Source organism: Euleptes europaea, chromosome 17 (genome assembly GCF_029931775.1).
Source record: "Euleptes europaea isolate rEulEur1 chromosome 17, rEulEur1.hap1, whole genome shotgun sequence".
NCBI classification, from domain to species: Eukaryota; Metazoa; Chordata; class Lepidosauria; order Squamata; family Sphaerodactylidae; genus Euleptes; species Euleptes europaea.
Window position 1 is genome coordinate 2,899,429 of NC_079328.1, and position 16,377 is coordinate 2,915,805.

Genomic DNA, 16,377 nt, shown 5'->3' on the forward strand with positions numbered 1-16,377 from the left:
TGGACCCCCCGGTCGGAGAGGACCTTCCTCGGGATCGAGTGTAGCCTGAGGACGTGTGTGACGAACAGTTTAGCCAAGCCCTGGGCTGAAGGAAGACCTGCACATGGAACGAAATGGACCTGTTTGGAAAAGAGGTCCGTGATTACCCAGAGAACCGTCTTTCCCCGACTAGGAGGTAGGTCGGTGATAAAATCCATGGCGATGACTTCCCAGGGGCGGGAGGGGTTCTCAAGCGGTTTGAGAAGCCCTGGGGGTTTTCCCATCCGTCTTTTAGCTGTGGCGCAAGTGGGGCAGCTGCGCACATACAGCTCTACATCGGATCTCATACCGGGCCACCAGAACTGCCTCCGTACCAGGTGAAGAGTTTTTATGAAACCGAAATGACCCGCCAACCTGGCACCATGTACAAGACCCAATACCTCTTTACGAAGGGAGGATGGGACATACAGTTTTCCCCCTTGCACCCACCAGGTGTTGGTTCGTTCCAAGCCAGTGGGGAGGAGATGGTGCTCCTCCTCCTGTAAGGAGGCGTCCCGGAGCCGCTGTTGGAAGGCTTCCGGGATACCCTTGAGCGTAGGGGGGGTCTCTGGTTGTTGGGCTTGGGACCGGGTAGTGACGGCTAAGCTAGGAACCTCCCCTCGCTGCTCGGGAGTGAACAGGGAGTCGATTGGGCGATCGAAATCGTTGCGATACTGGGGAAGTCGTGACAAAGCGTCGGCTAGGGCATTTTCTTTGCCAGGGACATGCTTGAGGGTGAACCGGAACTTTGCGAAGAACTGGGCCCACCGAATTTGTTTGGCGTTGAGCTTTCTAGCTCCCTTGAGAGCCTCGAGATTCTTGTGATCGGTACACACTTCAAACGGCAGTTCGGCACCTTCTAAAAAGTGCCTCCATATGGTGAGGGCATGTTTGACCGCCGCCGCCTCCTTCTCCCAAATAGCCCAGTTGATTTCGGACTGGGAAAACTTCTTGGAGAAGTAGGCGCATGGCCTCAACCGCCCCCCTTCATCCCTCTGCAGTAGGGCCCCGCCCATGGCCACATCCGAGGCATCCACTTGCACCACAAAAGGCTTGGTGCAATCCGGGTGAGCCAAAACGGGTTCGGATGAAAAAAGCAGCTTTAAACGTTCAAAAGCTTGCTGGCACTGGGGGGACCATTGCAAACGGGCTGAGGGAAGCGCGGCGCTAGCCCCCTTGTCCTTGGTACGCAACAGGGCAGTGAGAGGAAGCGCAACTTGGGCAAAGTTGGGAATGAAGTTTCGGTAAAAGTTAGCGAATCCCAAAAACTGCTGAAGCTGGCGGCGGGTAGTGGGGGGTTCCCAATCTCGCACCGCCTGGACCTTTGCGGGGTCCATTTCTAACCCTTGGTGGGAAATCACGTACCCAAGAAATGTAATGGAAGGTTGGTGGAACTCACATTTGGATACCTTAGCATACAGTTTGTGCTCCCGCAGCCGCTGGAGCACTTCTCGCACTAGGCGCACATGTTCTTCCATGGTTTCAGAGTAAATAAGGATGTCATCGAGAAAAACCACCACCCCCCGAAACAGCAAATCATGTAAAACCTCATTAATCAATTGCATAAATACACTGGGAGCCCCCGAAAGTCCGAACGGCATGACTAGGTATTCAAACATTCCAAAACAGCTGGAAAAGGCCGTTTTGGGTTCGTCTCCTTCTTTAATGCGAATGCGGTGGTATGCTTCCACCAAGTCCAGTTTGGTGAAGATTCGGCCCTCCTTTAATTGTGCTAGAAGGTCGGGAATAAGAGGGAGAGGGTAAGCGTTAGACTGGGTGACTGCGTTTAGCCTACGAAAGTCAATACACAGTCTTAGATCTCCCGTTTTTTTCTTCACAAAGAAGGCTGGGGCCGAATAAGGAGCTTTGGAAGGGCGTATGAAACCCCTCGCCAAGTTGGCATCCAGATAGTCCCGTAACACCGCCTTCTCACTAGGGCTCATGGGATAGACCTTCCCTTTAGACAGCTTGCCTTCCCCCACAATTTCGATGGCACAGTCCGTCTCTCTGTGGGGAGGTAGTTCGTCACATTCTCTAACATCAAAGACATCCGCAAACTGCGAGTATTCTGTGGGCAGTTGAGGAGGAACGGAGGTTGGGGTGGGGGACCCTACCAATGCGGCGGCCGGAGTCCTGAGTACCCGTTCCTTGTCATGCAACCCACAGGGGCTTTCGGGAAACGAGAGCACCCGTTTAACCCAGTCGATGGAGGGGTTGTGTCCCCGTAACCAGTTCATCCCTAACACCACTGGGGTTACAATAGGGGCGATGGTAAAATACAAGCGTTCCCAATGTTCTCCCACAGACATAATCACGGCTGCAGTTCTGTGGGTCACTGGGCCCCGTTTAAAATCGCTCCCGTCCATTTGGGAAAAGCGGAGGGGTCCCGGAAGCCGCTTGCGCCGGACTCCCAGTTTCTTGGCAGCTTCCTCACTAATCATGGTGCGGGCACACCCCGAGTCAACCAAAGCGGGGAATTCTAAACTGGGACCCCCTTTGGGTAGGGACAGGTGAACACGCACATACACATTGTCCTCTTGGGCGCTTACCATCGGTGGAGCTCCTTGCACAACGACAGGGGCGGTCTGCTGCGGAGCCCCCTCTACAGCAGACCGACGGCGTTTTTTGCCGGCTGTTCCCACTCTTCCTCCTCGCTGGAAGAGGGGGACGGAGTGGTGGCGTTCGGGGATCCGTCCGAATCAAAAGTAGTATTTGTAATCCGGGACCCCGTTGGGCCTGTAGAGGTGGAGATCACATCCTGGGGGCGCGCATGGAGAGCGGAGGGTGCGCCGGAACGCCGGCCCGGTGGTCCGCTCCTGCGGCGGGGCTGGTCCTCAGCGGCCGCCTTCTGCGGTTCGGTCGGGGCTTGGCGAGGGGGGTTGGGACGACCCGAACGAGAGGGGCATTGCGACGCAAAGTGTCCCTTTCCCCCGCAGGTCAGGCAGACACCGGTCTCAAAACGCTTGCGGCGTTCAGCGGCAGAGGGACCCCCGCTCCCTCCCGGTCGGAAGTCTCGGCCCCGGTCACTCCGGGGTCTCGGGTCTCGTCCAACGCGTTGTTTGGACAAGGTCAGGAGTTGTTTGCGATTCTCGATGTCGGCAGCGTGGCGAACCCAACCTTCCACATCCGGGGGTTTCCCTTGCATAAAAGCCCAATGTTGGAGGTCCGGGTTGAGGCCCTCCCTGAAACACTGTACCAAAGTGGCCTCACTCCAGTCCAGGATTCGGCTGGCCAGTGACTGGAACTCACTTGCATACTGCGCCACCGACTTGGTCCCTTGGCGCAGTTGCATCAGGGAGGCTTTAGCCCGCTCACCCAGAGTCGGGTCCTCAAAGCGGTTTCGGAGTGCTACCATAAACTCGTCCAGGGTTCGCAGCACCGGCGAGCGGAGTTCATACTGCAACACCATCCAGGCGGCCGCCTCCCCTTGCAGTAAGGAAGCCACGTACTGCACCCGGGACTCCTCGGAAGTGAAGGTTCGGCCTTGTTCTCGCATAAAAATGTCCACTTGGACCATGAAAAAGGTCAACTGGTCCCCTGAACCGTCATACGTGACTTTCAGGTCCCGACGGGACGGGAGGCTAGGAGGTGCGGGAGGGGCTGTCGGTGCCCCGTCCGGGAGATTGCCGGCGGGCGGTTGCACTTTCAGTGCGTCAAGGGCCGCAGCCATCTCACCCATCACACGCTGCATGGTCTCCATCTGCTCCTGCATAGCTTGGCGATCCTCCTGCCACTGCTTGCGTTCTTCCTCCATCAGGGCCTCCTTGCGTGCCGGGTCCCCTTCGAGTCCCGTGCTGGGGAAGGCTAATCGGCGATCCTTCGCCGCGGTTCGGGAGAGAGACCAACCCTTGGGGGAGTCCAGCCAATTGTTGAAAAGTCCTCGGGGACGTCCGTCCCGGCCTTGGTCGGGGATGGGATCCCTGGGTTTCTTTGGCTTGGCACCCTCCTCCTTGGGGTCCGGTTTCTCCGGCACCACCAGTTCCTTCGGTGCCACAGGGGTAGTAGGGGTGTTTTCCTCGTCGCCTTGCATTCTGTCCCAAAAGGTACAGCAGCAGTCCGAGAGGCAAGGACTTGCAACTTAATGTGAGAGATACCTCTCTCTCTGAGTTTGCTTCTCCAAATCAAATGTTCAGACGGTGGTAAAGAAACAAAGGATTTATTGAAGACATCAGGAGATGAGACAGGCACAGGTAGAAAGTTGCAAGTGAGGGGCTATTCGGGTTTACAGAATATATTGACTCCAGGGCACTGGGGCACTGGGGTTCACACTTATTGTTATGGGAAGTTACAAGCTTGGCATAATACAAAACATCAGACGAGTCCCAGGAAGTCTGGTGAAGCTATCACACTTCCAAGGCCGCATCGGCCTGAGGGAGTACTGACAGGAAGAACAGCGGGGGGGGAAGATACTTGGGGCAATCAGGCCTGGCGCCTGAGACCAGAAGGTGTGAACTGCTTTTACGAGTTCACTGATAACAAAGCAGGTGATGGGAAGCAGAGACACATAGACAGAGACCCTCACACTGACCTTCACTTGCAATGTTCAACAAAAAACCATATCGGCAGATGAAAGTTTCCCATATACCCAGTTGGCTGATACTGATGGTTTTATTCATCATGCATCCTACAGGACATCCTCCTAATCTCCATTTGTAGCATGCTATACTTTAGAAGATTTGAACGAAGCTGTAAACCTGTTGTTTAGAACAGAGTTTCCAAACTTTTTGAGTCATGGAGCACTTTTCACGAGAGAAATTCAACACAGAGCACTAATTTTCACCTAGCACCTATATACTAAACTGAATGTCAGTAGTATTTTTCTTTCCAATCCCTTCATGGAGCACTAGGTGAAGTTTCACGGAGCACCAAGTGTTTCTTGGATCACAGACTGGGAACCTCTGGTTTAGAAGATCTTTCCTCAGTGTAATGATTGGAAAACCATATAGCCTTCTTCCCTTTGACGGCACTGTGCTGCTCTTGGGTGAGATTAAAATCAATGATTTTTACAACTGGATTTAAACATTTTAAATAATGAAAACAATATTGTCTTGTATTTTAAAATAGCATCATTAGAATTAAATCTGATGGTAAGGTAAAGGTCCCCTGTGCAAGCACCGGGTCATTCACATCGCAACGTTTCCTAGGCAGACTTTGTTTACGGGGTGATTTGCCAGTGCCTTCCCCAGTCATCTTCCCTTTACCACCAGCAAGCTGATGACCAACCCATTAATCCTATATTTATAATCTCTTAAAACTGAATCAATGACTCTGCCAAGAACACTGAATTAAAAGCTATTTGTTTGTCAATAAGGAATGGGGCGGGGGGGATCTGAGGCCAAACATTATAAATACTCTGCAACAGATTATCTACTATATTGTTATATTAGTCATAGAACTGGCAAATCATTATAGGAGCCGGGATCCAAATTCTGATTTTAGCCAATGTCATCCTCTTTTACCTAATATATTATTTCGTTTAATTGCGAGCTGTGTAATGTGTTCAGTTCTCAAATTCAGAAGAGTTTACAGCCTGTAAACAAACTCCTTTCTTATGAAAATAAACTCCTGTATCCAGTGGTTAACTATCAATCCTTGTTTTCAGAAAGCTCTGAGCCCTTAATTATCTCTGAACAGGTGAAGACATACAACTTCCTTTTCCAGACAGTGGACAGGGAAACACGGGGATCTGCTATCTTAGATTTGATTCTCACCAACAGGGAAGAACTGGTTGATGAGGTTAAAGTAGTAGGCACCCTGGGTAGTAGTGACCATGCAATCTTGGAATTTACAATCTTGGGGAAAGGAAAAACTGTATGTAGTCAGACATATAGGTTGGACTTTAGGAGAGCTAATTTTAACAAACTTAAACTTATGATGGGTAGAATCCCATGGTCAGAAATACTTAAGGAGAAGGGAGTTCAAGAAGAGTGGGAGTTTCTTAAGAATGAAATAGTGAAGGCACAATCCCAAACCATTCCTATGAGAAGGAAAAACAGGAGGAGCCTAAAGAGGCCAGGGTGGCTCCATAAACAGCTTTTTAAAGATTTGAGAAATAAAAGACTCATTTAGGAAGTGGAAGGAGGGCCTTATAACCAAAGAGGAATATAAACAAATAACTAGTGCTTGTAGGGAGAGTATTAAGAAAGCTAAAGCTCAGTATGAGATTAGCCTTGCGAGAGATGCTAAACACAACAAAAAAGGGTTCTTTTTGAGTACAGAGTAAGAATAAGAACAAGGATAAGCCCATTGCAAGGATCGGAAAGTAAAATTCTAACAGAAGATGAAGGGAGGGCAGAACTCCTTAATTCCTACTTTTCCTCAGTCTTTTCTTGCGAGGGAAGCGGTGCTCAACATGGCATGAACAGAACACATGACGAGGGAAGAGATTTGCAGCCGAGGATTGGCATTGGGGTAATGCACAAACAACTAGTTTCTTTAAATGAAACAGTCCTCAGGGCCGGATGAATTGCATCCAAGGGTACTCAAAGAATTTGCAGATGTAATTTCTGAGTCTCTGTCCATTATTTTTGAGAAGTCTTGGAGAACAGGTGAGATGCCAGAAGATTGGAGGTGGGCAAATGTTGTCCCCATCTTCAAGAAGGGGAAAAAGGAGGATCCAGGTAACTACTGACCCATCAGCTTGACTTCTATACCGGGAAAAGATTTTGAACAAATCATCTGAAGTGGGTCAGTGCCTTTCGGGTGACTATACTCTTAGAAATGACCCCTTCCTGAGAAGTGGTATGTTATCTTATTCAGATAGTCACCTACTAAGCAGGACTCAACTACTTTACTTACTTAAAAAGTAAGTCTTTTTATTGATGTACTCCAATGTAATTGTGTATACATGTGTATATGCAAGTATTACAAAGTCTTAATATTCAGTAACAATGTATACAGTAAAGCTCTACATACTATTCAGTTTTAAAATCCAACACTTAAAATATAACAGTTAAAGAAGTCTGATTTAGTTCAAAGTATCTAATTTACCCTCTAGAATAATATATGTGTAAAGCCATACATACCAACTGCCTCTTCTGAGACCCTCTGAGAGAGGTCTGAAGTTCTAACCCTCTCCCTGCCTGTATTTATACTGTTTCAATCACCTACAATGAGGCTGACTTTGAGAATCGAGCAATTTTCATTTTTACTGCACATGCTCAGTGGCCTCCCATTGTATTACCAAATAAGGACTTCCTCTTTCAGGAGGCTATTTTGCTAAACTATAAACAATCAGTTTTAAGCTTTATTATCACTCTATATAATCAATTTTAGTATCATTCTCATCTCCAGGAAAAAAGGCTAAGATTGAACCCATTCATTAATTTATAGCATCTTGTTTTCAGGGTTAAATCATAAAATACAATTATTGTTTACATTACATCCTTGAATATAGTGTGTGGAGAGCATTTCTGCATAAGAAGTCATTGGAAGGTAGGAATCTGACATTTAGTTTCTGCATTTCAATAGTTATATAAGCAGTGGCCAACCATTTCTCGTTAACAACATTAGCTAACCGTTTCTCATAAACAAATAGCTGGGAAACAGAATGTGTTGCTGGAAAATTACTGAAGCCTTTGACAGAGTAATAGAAGCTGAAGCCTCTGGCAAAAGAATATTCTCCTTCCTTTTAAAAAGAAATTAAATCTCTGCTATATATCTTTTGCAGTTTGTATGTGTACTTGGGGTTTTTTATTTTGAATAATTCTGCATATGTACGACATTAATACCTTGTTCATGTGCTCCAATATGTCAAAGCCTGTAACACATCAAACAGTCAGTCCTTCAAGGATGGATCTGATCACTAAGAGCCAGCATGGGTTTCACAAGAACAAGTCATGTGAGACTATCTCCTTTTTTTTTGAGAAAGTTACTAGCTTGCTGGATCAGGGAAATGCTGTAGACATAGTTTATCTCTGATTACTAAGAGCCAGCATGGCACAGGATGGTCTGTTGCACCAGCCAGGAGTAGCAGTCCAGCCACAAGCCAGAGTTGCTCCTGTTCCGCATGGTCGGGGCCGGATTCTACAGCCGGCTCCTGCTACCTCCGCCTGCAGGGGTGAAATGAGGACACACTGGCTAAGAACTCGCCCCCCCCCGTGCATTCTGGCCCTGCCTCCTTTACCCCTCCATTGTCACCACTTCCGCCCCCAGCCCTTTTGTAGTACAGAGGGAATACGTTTCTCCATGGTCCGGGTGGGAAAGGGCTAACACAGTTTCTTGGGCGGTCCTAGCAGCTCCATAGCTAGCGACTCTTCTGCAAGGGGGAAAAAGGTTCCTTTTCTCGGCAAAACAAACTCACATCCGCCTTGAATAGAGGCTATTCCTGTCCATGGGAGGGGGCGGATTGTCAGTCTTAGATCCTTTTGAGCTAGAGATCTGCCAGGACCCACGAAGGGCCAGACTAAAAGATTTTGTGGGACTTAAATGGCCCCCGGGCCTGACGTGCCCCATCCCTCCTCTAATCCAAACACCCTTCTTCCTTCTTCTGAGCCTCTTCCGTCATAGGAAAATTCTTTTATGCTTGAGGAAAGCTGCAAACGTTTCTGAGCAGAGTGGTAGGATGCATGCTAATGGGTTAATGAACTTATATATTTTATTTACTGAATTATTCCACTGTTAAGCAATTGTACAAGGTAAAGGTAAAGGTCCCCTGTGCAAGCACCAGGTCATTCCTGACCCATGGGGTAACGTCACATCCTGGCGTTTCCTAGGCAGACTTTGTTTGCGGGGTGGTTTACCAGTGCCTTCCCCAGTCACCTTCCCTTTACCCCCAGCAAGCTGGGTACACATTTGACCAACCTCGGAAGGATGGAAGGCTGAGTCAACCTTGAGCCAGCTACCTAAAACAGACTTCCGTCAAGATCAAACTCAGGTAGTGAGCAGAGCTTTTGACTGAAGTACTGCAGCTTTATCACTCTGCACCACGGGGCTCTTTCTGAGCAATTGTACAGCAGAGAAAAAGCACACTTTATATTAGCAGAATAAAGCCTATCCCTTACTCCACCTCTCTCCAGAGATCTTCCCCAGATACCAAGTCTCCTGCTGCAGCTCAGCTGGCCACCTCCGTTTTTGGCTGGGCAAATGGAAAATGTTCCATAGAGATTTAATTTGCTAAATACTCATGCAGTCAGCTTTCCCTTATTTAAAGGAATATTTTTAAAAAGGAACACTGAATCCTCAAAACTTTATGAATATATGTTGGATTTTGACTAAAACAGTGAGGGCAAGATCTCTAGAACATTTATGAATTTTGGACAAAATGAATACTGGCAAAAGGAGAATTTGAAGATACATTAGGTATGCATAAAAATTGGTTGCAAAATTTCTATGTCATCAAGTTCAAGACAAAAATTTAAATCAGCTATAATTCAGCAATTTTTACACTGGATTTTCTGGTTTGACTAGAATACACCTCTCCCCATGAGGATTTTCATTGCCAAAAACTAAGATGATGTGAATGGTTTTTGTGTTATGAGGAACAGGGTGTTTAAGTGGTAAGCTCTCCTTCCCTTGAGGTTTTTAAGAAGAGGCAAGATGGCCCTCTGTCAGCAATGCTGATTCTATGACCTTAAGCAGATTATGAGAGAGCAGGAAGGTTTGCATCAGTGTAGTGCCGATCACCACTTTGGGGTCTGTAAACAATTTTCCTCCAGGCCAGATCGGCCAGGGATCCCGGAGGTGTTTTTTTTTTTTTTTTTTTTTTTGCCACCTGGGCATAGAGTAGAGGTCACTGGGGGTGTGGGAGGAGGTCGTTGTTAATTTCCTGCATTGTGCAGGGGGTTGGACTAGATGACCCTGGTGGTCCCTTCCAACTCTATGATTCTGTGAGTTAATTTTGAAAGTATTCTAGTTTTTCTACATTTGTGCGCTAGCGGAAAGCAGTTTTTTCCTAGTCCCTGGTCTCTTCCTCTGCAGGCTGGTAAGGCAACACTAAACATAGTGATAAGTGCTACATAAATGCGTAACAAGAATTTATTGCATACAGAAATTAATCACATGGAAAACACAGTTGGAGGAAAAGAGGTAACAGCAACGCTAATCTGGGGGGAAATCTCATCAAAGCCCAAGAGGAGCTGTGGCTGCATGAAGCCTAACTTGTAAGAAAGTATGAAATGTCAATTTATACATGTGGCATAAAAATTACAGTGGCATCCTTAACTTAAAATGCCCATTTTTTTGATAGTTTCAGGTGGGTAGCCATATTGGTCTGCAGTAGAAGAGCAAGATCAAGTCCAGTAGCTCCTTAATTTCCAGGGTATGAGCTTTTGAGAGTCAAAGCTTCCTTTGTCATCTGGTCTTTAAGGTGCTACTAGACTCATATCGTGTTTGGGGAATATGAAACTATACATTTGTAATTCTTATTTTCAACCAAACCTTTTTTAAAAAAAATGTTTTATATACGAATAAAGCACCAAATTAGATTGATTTCAGTTGATTTTAGATCACTGAGCTCTGACTGGCATTCACCTGCATAGAATTACTCCCATCAAAGCCCTAGAGAATTCCTTATAGGACTACCCTATAACAAAAACTGTTGATTTAAGATGTGTTTTCCACTGGTATTATTTCCTAAACACTTGTAATAGCAGGAAAACTCCAGGCCAGAAAATAGCTGGAGATTTTGGCGGTGAAGCCTGAGGAGGGCCAGTTATGGGGAGGGGATCATGCCATGGAGTGCACCAGCGTCAATGGGGATCATGCCATGGAGTGCACCAGCGTCTCCAGGGGAAGTGATCCCTGTCGCCTACAGTGGGGGAACTCCAGCCACCACCTGGGGGTTGGCAACCCAACCTCATCCTGTGTAATGTAGGACACCATCCAGAGGGCTTTGAGAAGCCCAAAGACCCAGGAGGGTGGGATATTGCATTGGGGAAGGCCAAGCATTCAAAGGTATCTGTACTATACCTGTTCCACTACATTTTCACATTATGTAGAATTTATGTAATCGTCTATAATTTTGTATATTAAAAGAGCTGATATTTTAAATCATGATGGGTAGCCATGTTATTCTATCACTAGCAGTAGAAAAGAGCAAGAGTCCAGTAGCACCTTAAAGACTAACAAAATTTCTGGCAAGGTATGAGTTTTCTTGAGCCACAGCTCACTTCTTCAGACACAGCTAGAATGTGAATCCATCTCTATCTAGCTGTATCTGAAGAAGTGAGCTGTGGCTCACCAAAGCTGCCAGAAAAGTTGTTAGTCTTTAAGGTGTTACTGGACTCTCCTCTTTTCTACTGCTGTTTTAAATAGCAAATATTACATGGTCCTCTACTTATCTAATGGATGACTTTGCTCATTATGAAATTGAACTTTGTTATTGTTCCTTTGTTCTAGTGTTGCTGCTTTCTGCTTTGTTCTGGTCATTGTTATGTATTGCATGTTTTCTCTCTTACTCTATTAACACTTTTGGACCTTAAATACCTTACAATCCAAAACTTTTGCTTTTTGGAGCTTAGAATCATAGAGTTGGAAGGGACCACCAGGGTGTCTCTAGTATCAGAGAAGCATGCCTATTATATTGGGTATGGTTGAACACAGGCAGTCTGAACACTGAACACAGTGCTGCTGCAGTCGTCTTGTTTGTGGCTTCCTAAAGCACCTGGCTGGCCACTGTGTGAACAGACTGCTGGACCTGATGGGCCTTGGTCTGATCCAGCAGGGCCTTTCTTATGTTCTTATGTCATCTAGTGCAATCCCCTGCACAATGTAGGAAATTCCGAACTACCTTCCCCCCACACCCCAGTGACCCTTACTTCATGCTCAGAAGATGGCCAAGGTGCCCTCCCTCTCATGATCTGCCTAAGGTCATAGAATCAGCATTGCTGACAGAGGGCCATCTTGCCTCTTCTTAATAACCAACTTGTTTCAACCATACAGCTGTTCTAAGGGCTGCAAAATATTCTGGGAATACTTTAATACAGGGCTACAAACTTATAATCAACTCACTTAAAGGGGAGAACGTGCGTGTGCTGACTTCCGTGAGTGTGCTGACTTACGGCAACACCATAGTGTTTTCAAGGCAAGAGATGTTCAGAGGCCATCTGCCTCTGCATGTGCTGAAAAAGAGTTCAGAGAGAACTGTGACTGGCCCAAGGTAATCCAGCAAACCTCATGTGGAGGAGTGGTGAATCAAAACCATTCCATTTATTTATTTACTAGCTCCTTTGACCAAAGGTCTTGAGCTTAACCATAACAATAATAAAACCAGTTCTCCAGATTATAGAATCTGCCGCTCCCAACCACTATACCACACTGACTGCCTAGCAGACAATTAACCAGTGTTTTATTAAATAAATATTTCTTGTGAGAATTAGTAAGGAGACAAAAAAAGCTTAAAGAAAACATAGTTTAGAAATAACCTTTTTGCTGCATCATCAGATTTATATTGTTCCTTTTGGTCTATATCAATCCACCTGTCAGCAGTGCTGACTTTATAACCTTAGGCAGATCATGAGAGGGAGGGCATGAAGTATGGGTCACTGGGGGTGTGGGGGGGAGGTAGTTCAGAATTTCCGGCATTGTGCAGGGGGTTGGACTAGATGACCCTGGTGGTCCCTTCCAACTCTATCATTCTATGATTCTGTCATGTGCAGATTATATTTAGCACAAAAATAGAGTCTTCAAGTGAGCCCCCAAATTTTAATTTGGCTTACTAGTCAGCCGTTATTTACAAACACTAACCCATCTCCAAGACAGAGGGCTCAAGGGAGAAGTGGATCATCTCTCATTTGAACTAACATTACCATTCTGTAATTACCATTCACAGTGTAAATAAGGAGAATTGGCAGGTGGCACTGATACCTGGTTTTGTGGAGCCCTCAGCATTCAAGCTTTTAATTTCTGACAGTCATCTAAGCACAAAGCTTCTTAAACTGTGGGTCGCAACCTCAAAAATTTGGCAGCAAATTATATGTATACCAGATAATTGTTTTGAAATACATTTCTTTATGATTTATTATCAGTAGATGTTTGATTTGTATACCTTTTTATACACCCATATACCTGCAGTCGTGTAAAAATTTCTCGAGCGAAAAGGGGTTGTGAGTGGAAAATGTTTCAGAAGCCCTGATCTAGCCCCCACAGAAAATGCACACAGAAAGACATTCTTTTATCTTTCATGGAAATTTAAAAAAGTAAAATTAAATATTCAGGTCAGAAACACACCAAAGAGGGAAGTACAACAAGAAATTAAGATCAGAGATTATCGTCTCATTACAGAACCAGGGTGGTACAGAAGTTAGTGTCTCACACTTCGATTTGGGAAGGTGAAGTCTAAATCCCCACTCTGCCATGGAAGCTTCCTGGGTTACTTTCTATCAGTCATAAACTCAGCCTAACCTACCACACAGGATTGTTGTGAGGATAAAATGGAGAAGGGGAAAATGTTGCACCCTATTCTGACCGCCCCCCTTGTAAAGAAAGGTGGGATATAAATGAAGCGAATAAATAAAAGGTAAAGAAAGAGAGTACTGCTGCATAAATTCTCCCTACACTAAGGTAAAGGTCCCCTGTGCAAGCACCGGGTCATTCTTGACCCATGGGGTGATGTCACATCCCGACATTTTCTAGGCAGACTTTGTTTACAGGGTGGTTTGCCAGTGCCTTCCCCAGTCATCTTCCCTTTACCCCCAGCAAGCTGGGTCCTCATTTTACCGACCTAGGAAGGATGGAAGGCTGAGTCAAGCTTGAGCCGGCTACCTGAAACCGACTTCCGTCGGGATCGAACTCAGGTCATGAGCAGAGCTGTGGACTGCAATACTACAGCTTACCACTCTGCGCCACGGGGCTCTCTCCCTACACTACAATAAAGAATATTTGACAGCACTGATAGGCAATTGAACAGCAATGAAATGCCTTTTCGAACAATACCCAGTTAATTATTTCCAGAAAATTGAAAAATAAGTACCATCCTATGCAGAGGAGAACAATAGCAAACCACCTCTGTTAGTCTCTTGCCTTGAAAACCCTACTGGGGTTGCCATAAGTCGGCTGCAAATTGACGGCACTTTACACACACACAGAGAGTTATATCCTTCTAAGTCCACTGAAGTCAATAACCTTGGAAGATTATAACTCTGCTTAGGATGCCACTGCTTTTGTAGGTTTCAAAGGAGAATTACAGTGCATTTCTATGGAGAGTTACTCCAGTCTAAGCCCATACATTTCAATGGACTTAGACTGGAGTAATTCTCCTTAGGAATGCACTGTCAGTTATGTTTATGGAAGACACCTAAGACCAAAGTTGGAAAGTTTGTCCTCTTGTCAGAATCATGTAAAGTGGTAGAAACCGAAAGTGAACTGAGGGTGGATAAAAAGTTTTTATGGAAATGTCCACATGGGAGCTCCCATGTTATTTATTCCACAATATCACATTTTAGTAGTTTACTGGTAGCATAACAAACAGTATCTAATAAGAAATACATGAAGTGAAACAGCTAGATCCAAGTCTAGTAGAACCTTAGAGACCAACAAGATTGTAGGGGCATAAGTTTTCGAGGGTCAAACTCCCTTCGTCAGAAGTATTCAACAAAGGGAGATTTGACTCTCGAAAGCTTATACCCCTATAATCATGTTGGTCTCTAAGGTGCTACTGTACTCAAATCTAGCCTCCCAGATCAATGATCCTGCATTGAGCAGGGGGTTGGACCAGATGGCCTGTATGGCTCCTTCCAACTCTATGATTCTATCTGACGGAATCGGGCTATAACATGCTGCCTTCTGTCTTCTGTTGGTTGGGCAGCCTGCCATTTCCTCTGTTTACAATGTGATGTTACGTCTCAACACAGCACTTACAGAAAACAAGAAAATGCAATCAGTACACTCGAGATGAGTAGTGACACCCCCACCCCCCAAATAAGCACGCTCAAGAGTTCCTTGCATAGGACACTTCAGCAATATTTATCCCATAAACTGAAAAATAAAATAAGCTCAGGCTTTTTTTATTGGACAAACTTATTTGTAAAGGCATTTCCACTGTTTTGTTGGCCCAGCAGAACATTACTGTAACTTCTATAACACTAGACTCTACCTTCTGAACATCCAGTGCTATCTGTGAATGGGAACCGGGCACTAGACCACAATCTAAATAAGACCAATACTGGCCTCATCCGGTCTTCTGGCAATCAGATTTTCCATGACCAGACTGGGCTGACATTTTCTTTATTAAGCCTTACAAGCTATGGGAGACCTCTGGGGAAGTTTGAAAGCAGACTCCACACTCAGAGTTGAGAGAACGGTCCCGACTCCGCTTCACTGTAGCTGAACTTGGAACAATGCACTTGGAACAATCAGCAGAAACGTGATGGAGCAGAACACAAATATACACATGAACAGCACAAGAGGGGGAAAAAGGCAAGCATGAGCTCTGTCCTCATTCATACACCTGCAAGGATAAGAAATGACAATCTAAGCTCCATGTTCAGGATCATACTGATAACTCTAACTCGAGTGCAGCCCTGAAATGCTTTTCCAGGGCACTGTGATGTGACGTATCTGCAAGCGACGGTGGTGACATGGCCTGGGTGCAAGGAATCGTGTTGAGCGGGTTGATTTATATAAGGTTTTACACAATGGAAGGGTTTTTCAGCTGATGTCATGAGCCGCTCTGCTTAAAATAAAGAGAGCTTACTGGGAAGTCCCTCATCCCGCAACCCGCTGAATCAGACTCTTCAATAAGCCTCGGGAAGAAGTTGCCCCGGCCCGCACAAAATCCAGGAAAGGGGGCCAAACCACGCAGCCCCTCTGGCCCTGGGGCCAACCCCAACCAGGACCCCAAACAAACACACCGTTTTTTGGCGTCGTTCAGGCTGGCCTCGATAAAAGAGGGACTACACGACCCCCCCCCTCACGAAACACCGGGACGGTTAAAAGGCAGAGGGGCGGAAGCATCAGTCCCGCCATAAAGGGGGGGGGGCGAGGCTGTTCTATCCCGCACCAGCCGGCCAGAGGAGAGGCGAGGCGAGGCGCGGCGGCGGCCAGACACGAAGCCCCCCCCCCGCGCGCGCGCGAGCGCACACGCCATCGTGAGAGGACGGGGGGGGGCGGGGAGCGCGCGCCCTCCCTTCTCCCCCTCCCCCCGCGCACCCCCGCGCACCTTGGTCTTCTGCAGGGCGCTGAGGCGGAGGTGGTGGGCGAAGGGGCTCCTGCGGGGCGGGCCGCGCGGCTGCCGCTCTGGCTCCTCCGTGCCGGCGTCGCCTCCGCCCGGGGCGCAGCATCCCCGGCGCCTCAGCCTCATGGCCCAGGGCCGCCTCTTCCCGCCGAGGAGAAACGGCGCGGGGAGGATTCCGACGCCGCCACAAACTAGGCCAGGGCGGGCGGGCGGGCGGGCGAGGAAGGCGCCGCCGGGCTGACCGCTAC

The 16,377-nt window shown here is 46.9% G+C and overlaps 1 protein-coding gene across 1 annotated transcript in view; it reads right to left on the reverse strand.

The window, feature by feature from the left end:
• LPCAT1 (lysophosphatidylcholine acyltransferase 1) overlaps positions 1–16,160 on the reverse strand; it is a 114,946-nt gene extending 98,786 nt beyond the window's left edge. Inside the window, exon 1 of the mRNA XM_056862597.1 lies at positions 16,115–16,160. The gene's annotated coding sequence lies outside the window, so the exon portion shown is untranslated. The remainder of the gene's footprint in view (positions 1–16,114) is intronic.
• Positions 16,161–16,377: the final 217 nt, after the last annotated feature.